This window comes from Mus caroli, chromosome 2 (genome assembly GCF_900094665.2).
Source record: "Mus caroli chromosome 2, CAROLI_EIJ_v1.1, whole genome shotgun sequence".
In the NCBI taxonomy this organism is placed as follows: Eukaryota; Metazoa; Chordata; class Mammalia; order Rodentia; family Muridae; genus Mus; species Mus caroli.
Genome location: NC_034571.1, coordinates 145,828,687 through 145,834,738, shown reverse-complemented (window position 1 = coordinate 145,834,738; position 6,052 = coordinate 145,828,687).

The window sequence follows — 6,052 nt, the reverse complement described above, 5'->3', positions numbered from 1 at the left end:
CCATCCTCCTACCCATCCATTCACACATCCATCTGTCCACCCATCCATCCACTCACACATCCATCCATCCACCCATCCACCCATCCACCCATCCACTCACACATCCATCTGTCCATCCATCCACCCATCAATCCTTCCTTCCTTCCTTCATCCACCTGTCCTCCTTTTCCTTCATCCATCCAGCTCTGGCCAGCGAGCAGAGATAAGCACCCTCAGCCTAGAAGCAATATTAGAATTCCAAGATCCAGAGACAGGAAACTGACAAGAGTCACACGGTAGAGCATAGGCCAGAATTACTGCTACTACTTTAAAATTTTTCAAACCAAAAAAAAAAAAAAAAAAAAAAAAAATCTAGTGACAGAAATACTCATTGAGCAAATTATTCCAGAGTATAGAAATCTATTAGCCAAGATGGAATTTACTGATTGAGCTGTGGAGGGAGAGATGGGAATTCCAACACAAGAAGCACACTGGCAGCTAGCAGCTCTTTGTAGCTCTCCCTCCAATGCCTGTCCACCTACTCATCCCCCCACCTCTCATTCACTCATTCTTCTCCTACCCAACCAGCCACACATCAATCCATACACCAACCCACTCTCTCCCATCTATTTGCCCATACATCCATCTATACATCTACCTTCCCATCCACCCATGCATTTTTCTATCTGTTATGCAAGCATCTAGACTATCCAATCATATATCTACCCATTCATTTAGCCTAGTGGTTCTCAACCTTCCTACTGCTGTGACCCTTTAATACTATTCCTCACATTGTGGTGACTCCCAACCATAAAATAATTTGTATTGCTACACCATAGCTGTAATAATGTAAATATTATTGGAAATAGAGGTTTGCCAAAGGGGTTGTAACTCACAGACTGAGAACCACTACAATCCATTTGTCCACTAATTTATCCATCCATCAATCCATTAATCCACCCACCCATTCATTAATCCCTCCACCATGCATTAATCCATCCATCCATCTATCCATCCATCCATCCATCCATCCATCCATCCATCCATCCATTCTTCCACTCACCAACACAGCCATCAAGGTACTCTTCTATACTTCCAGTCATCCAACAAATACTCTTCCTTCCCTTAGAGCAGTGGGATCCACACCGTATGCTTAAGAACATGGCTCTGGATCCCAGTTTATCAAGTTTCTGGTCCTTAGACAAAAGACCTTTAACTCATAACCACAAAAGTGAGATATCTAAGCCATGCAAGTTGTTCTTGTTTTAGGACAGTGGCCTCAGAACCTCAGGAAGTGAGGGAGGGCATGCAGAAATGCGGTGACACCTGATTTGGGCTCAGCTGGTTGGCTTGCCGGAAACACTGGCAGCCTCCCTGCCTGTCATCCTTCACCCACTCCATCTTCCCAGGCTCCTCGTTCATCTGCCTCAGAGCATCAGCACACCACAGCCTTCCATGGCTAACATTGACTTCTGACACTTAGACATTCTCTTTAGCTTGCCCCTGCCACTCTTCAAGTTTCACAACACTTCTGAGCTACATCTGCACATCTCATCCCAGGAGACTGGAAAATACTCATTTATACTAGACTATTAAAAATAATATGCCCATGTTGTTCTGTCTTCTTCATCTCATCCTGATCTCATGCCTAAAGAACTCTGTGTTGTTTTGTTTTGTTTTGTTTTAAATGGGGATCGTCGGAGGTGTTTCTAGTACTAGCAAGTAACTGAAAAGCATCGCGGAGATAATAAAATCCCCAGAAGGCCCACACCCTGGGAAAGCTGGGCACAGCTTTTTCATACATATGTGTGTCCTGATTTGGGCCTATTGCTATCTGAGGTCCTGACTCCTGGCAGAGCTCCCCTACAGCCTGCAGGGTGGGGTTTCTCATCCCTCAGCCTCCACTACCAGCCTGGACCTGTGACAGGGACGGAACTCCTCCTTACCCTTGAGGGGGTGTGCAAGTGAATCCTCAGAGGTCTGTTGCCCAGGCCTCTGCTGTGGGCTGAGTCTGGTCACAGATCAGCTTTATAAAGTGGCCACAGTCTGAGTGGGGACCCGGACAGAGAAGGGCCATGTAATTATGACTGACTAGAATTATAAGACCGGAATTCAGATTTTCTCTACAACTTGACCGTTGAGCCCCAAAACCACAAGAGTTTGTGGTTTGTGGCTAATTCCAAGAAGTGTGTTCAGCTCCGGATAGTGTCACATGAGCTGGGCTTTATCGCCCTGATCTGGCTATGTTCCTGGAGATTTCAGGCCTTCGGGTGAGCACATCTGGTTTCTAATCCCCCCTCAAGGCAGATATTTCCCATTCTAGGTGCCCGGTGGGTAGATTGGACCTGCTCCACCTCACAGGTCTCAGTTTCGCTCTGTGACCCTGTTCTCTCCAAGTCTATTCTGTCTCTATAGGACGAATGGAGGTAATACTGACTTCACAGTTTAGAGACCCTGGGAGATAGCTATGGTTCTAACTGCTCTCGTTGGGTCGGCTCACAGGTAAAATGTTTTAGAGCTACAGAAGATCCCTCCACTCAAGGGTTTCATCATGAGGGGAAAGAATTCACATGTACAGCAAAGCTGAGAGAACCATCCAGTGAGTGCCACACACCAGCCAGCTCTCATCAGCCTCACCAACACATGCATTCCATGTGTGTGGTACCTGCTTTGTCACATTTTTTATCCAACCATGGAGCCACTTTTTCTTTTCATGATTACTTTAATGTATGTACTGAGACATCACCTCTCGTATCCCAGGCTGACCTCAAGTTCACCATGTAGCAGAGGATAACCTGAGCACCCTGCCTTCACCTCACTGGGATTGCAGCCAGTCACACCATACTTGGTCTGTGTGATGCTGTGGATTGAATCCAAGACTTTCTACACGACACTAGTGAGCCCTTGACCTCTGATTTTGTGCTAACAGCCGACTGTGACACTATCCACCTCCACACACAGGCTACTATTTTGTATATAAATTTCCACAGTGAAAACCCGAGCCTATGATGATTTTATGTATTTGTGTAGCTTGCATCTCACCACACTATAGAACATTCCCTCACTCAAAGTTCCCTCCTTCCTTGCCCCCATCACTCCCTATTCCCATAGAGGCACCAGTTACCCAGTCTTCTGCCCAGGCTTCCCTTGACACCCAAAACTCCACCCCCACCCCGTCTTCTCCTTATGCTCTCGCCTGCTCCTTGTCACGCCCCCTGCCTCTGGGCCTTTGCACATGCCAGTCCTGCCATCTACCTGCCTTTTACCCCCCCTCTGGACCACTCAGACATCCCTGGACACATCTGAGATGTGAATTCTCCAGGAAAATCAGGAGGGTGACCAGCTCAGAGCCCAGCATAAGTGCAGTTGCCAGTGTAACCACAAATGACGACCGAGTCCCCACTGACCTGAGCACTCACTGAGGTCTTCTGCTGCCCGCACCCAGCCCAGCCCAGGCCCAGTTTTCACACCTATATTTTACCACCTTCTCCAGGCCCCAGCCTTCCCACTCACTACTACAAAGGGCCAGGGTGTTCTCTTTCCTACCCCGGCAAGCCTCAGTCCTTCATTGCTAGCCCTACCTCCCCACACCAACAGATGCTTTCTGCACTTTCCTACCAGCAAAGGGGCTTTGAAGGCAGGTGGCATATATTTGAATCCTGACAAGCTTGGCTTGTGTCAGCACAGCATCATCTGTTTTCCTGGTCGGGCTCCTCTTTGGGACTTGGTTTCCCCATCTACAGCAAGTACATTAACGGAGTTATGAAGGGCACCATGTGGGTGCAGTCCTGCTGCCAGCTTTTTGCCTGCTTAAAGTGAATTGGTGACCAAATCCATCCTGGTTCACGAAGCTGAGTATGGGACCTAGCACACAACACACTTCTAGGGATAGGGCTTTCTCAGCATCAGAATCATCTAGGGTCCTTGTGGGCTCCACAAAGCCACCCAAGGCATGAAGAAGAAATCCCAGATGAGCTGTCTAAGCCCCATGAGGGCCAGAGGGCTCAGAGGCTGGGTTTACCCTTGAGACCAGGGTGACTTCCTCCTCCCTGGCCTCAGTCTGGCTCTGTACAGTGAAGAACGTAAAGGGTTAGGTAGGAAATGTCTGGATCATGCCTGAATCCCCAGAAGACCACAGCCCTTCGTGACTCCCCCAGTGAGAGCCCCGAGTACAGTGGTTTCTACCCCACTTTCTCTGAGCACCACATTGGACCACACCTGCCCTTCCCTGTGTTTCTTCTGCACCTCTGTGTCATGGAGAGATTGGGGGTGACATTTGCAGATGGTGTCCATGGGCCTCCATTCTGTAAAATCTGGCTTTCTACTCCCTGGCACCCATGACTTGTGACCCAGAGGCTGCTAAGCAAACGTCCCTATTACCATTTAATCTTAGGTAAAAATCCAAGAGTCCAAATATGCTTTTCCTCACTTGAGGAAGCAGGAGCCCATGTGACCTCCTGAGGGCCAAGCATGGTGGAGGCCTAGGGGTGGCTGTTGTCCATCCTCCAGGTTCTCTTACTGCCTTAATTTTGAGGTCAGCCCGGCCCCAGTGGCTCTAAGGCTGGCCTGCCTCCTGAGGCCACCTTGGCCAATCCTGGAAGGATTAGTGCAGAGGCGCCAGGGAGATCACCTGGGCTTAATGTCCAAAAGGCCCTTTGTCTAGAGCCAGGCCGTGAGGAATCCATGGCGGAAGAACATCTAGATCTCCCAGGAGGTGACTCACCCTGAAGGTGACCCAGCCATCCAGGGAGCCAAGGGTGTGCCTGTGTGCTGAGTCACACTGTTGAGACAGAAAACAGCCCCAACTCCACCGTGAACTCTTCCCTGCAGCACTGTCCCCTGTATGAATGGTCAGTTCACCGGGAGTGCCAATAGGGGGCACTCTTCACACCGTATCCTATTCCCTATCCTGAGAGTGGAAGTTCAGACACTGGGCATTGTGTCTGGAGGAGAGACACTGAGCTCAAATCCTGGCCTGTTGTAGCTTTGGCTTGTCATTAAGTCCCCTATGCCTCCGTTTCCTGTACAATTCCTAGAAATCAGGGCGAATTCAGGACGTTGATACTGTAAGAATGCAAAACTGTATGAGACTGAGCCTAGCCCTTAGTAAGTGTGTGGCAACACCATCATGGTGACACATGGCACGGTGGCATGGTGGACAGGCCGGCTTTGGGATTAGTGGCAACAGGATCTTGTTTGAGTCACAAACTGCCTGCTTCTGCCACTTAGGGGCTGTCTGACACTTCTTGGAGCCTCCATTTCTGAGTTGTAAGAACAGGATGTGTAGCACCTGTTTTCTATTACTCTGGCAAAACACCTGATGAAAACCATAAAAGAAGCAGCAGTTCTTTAAGATCAGAGTTCTCAATCTGTAGAGTCAATTAGCGCCTTATCTTTCAGGCCTGTGGAATGATGGAATGTCAGAGCGGAAGAACATGGAGAAGGAACGTGGCTTGCCCCGTGGAGGCTAGAAGGCAGAAAGGGCGATGGAAGGGATCAGGGATAAGATATACTCTTCAGAACTTGGCCTCCAACTAGGCCCAGTTGCTAAGTCCTTTTAAGCTATGAGCCCGTCTATGGACAAACAACTGAAGACAGTGCCTTCATGACCCAATCCCTCCGCATACATGCTGCAGTATGTGCTGCAAGCTTTAACACACGAATCCTGTGGGGACTTTTCACACTTAAATCACAGCAGCATGGGAACCCCCAGCCAGTCTGGGCACTGTGGATTCAGTGCGTGATAGGGTGGTAAGCAGATTCTGTCCCTGACTTTGGGAAACCCTCAGTGAAGTATGAGAATTAGGCCAGGTGTCTTGATGGGGACACTAAGAGCCCAAGGATTGGGATCAGGGGTTCCAGCCTAATTCAGAAAGAAGTTCCAGGTGAAGGCCTGGCCAGGCTGCTACTCACTCACACGTGCCAGGCCCCTTCCCAGCACCTGACACAGACTGGATGTTAGTCCTCTGGTGACCTGGGTGAGAACCACGACCTCCCTGTATCACAGATAAGCAACTGCTGTGGTCTGGATGTGTTCCCTGGGTGATGGGGTCAGGAGGTGGGGCTCAGTGGG